Genomic DNA, 931 nt, shown 5'->3' on the forward strand with positions numbered 1-931 from the left:
GAATTTTGGGGTGTGTGTTGGTCATTGTCTGGGCAACTTTAGAATGTTGGGGTTTGTTGAGGTGGTGTACAAGTCGGGGCAATGGGTGTCACATGGCTACAGTTGCTGTCAACATTCTGGGGCACCAAATCTGCAAAGGGGTCTATCTAAATATCCACGACTTATTATGACCGCCGCTAGCGAAGATAGCGAAGCGGTCATATAGGGATTGTCAAAGTTTTTTTTTTTTTTTTTTTTTTTTTTTTTTTTTCTCGTCATCTACTTCCTGAAATTTTGGTCAACGATACCCGGGGCACCGAAACACCGGGGCACATGAAATTTGGTGGGTATGTAGCCCCACTAGACTTTTACGGAAAAATTTCGTTTGGTCCCCGGGGGCCACTCCCCCTCCGCGCTGGGCCCCCCGAAACCCAAAAAATGCAGTTTTTCCTAAATAACTACCTGAACCGTGGCACCGAGGATGAAGAAATTGTTATGGTATGTTGGTCTCAAGGGCCCACATCAACGTAGCCCATAATCACTCATTTGTGATTTGCACCCCCCGGTAAAAAATGAAAATGCAATATCATTCTGCTTTAATCGCCCCTCTCTTCAGTAAAGACGTTCAGAACTGCACCAAATTTTATGTGTATGATTAACCTGACATTCTCTGGGGGTATGCCAAGTTTCATAGAATTTCATCCATGGGGGGGGGTCTAAAAAATTAAGTTATGTGTACATTTAGTGACTCTACACTCATTGGCCTGTAGATGGTGGTGCACACATATACACATGCACACACACACACAGGCACCCACATACTATCGGTATTAGAACGGCCGATACATAATTACAAATTCAGTAGGATTAAAAGAAAGCCAAAATAAATATTCATCATCATCATCATGGCTGCATTTCCAGTATTGGCGATAAGTAGTCGTTTGTCCACTAG

Source organism: Alosa pseudoharengus, unplaced genomic scaffold, assembly GCF_046254945.1.
Source record: "Alosa pseudoharengus isolate Yale_2024_CS ecotype anadromous, Long Island Sound unplaced genomic scaffold, YU_APseudo_1.1 YU_APseudo_1.1_scf_12, whole genome shotgun sequence".
Classification (NCBI taxonomy): Eukaryota; Metazoa; Chordata; class Actinopteri; order Clupeiformes; family Clupeidae; genus Alosa; species Alosa pseudoharengus.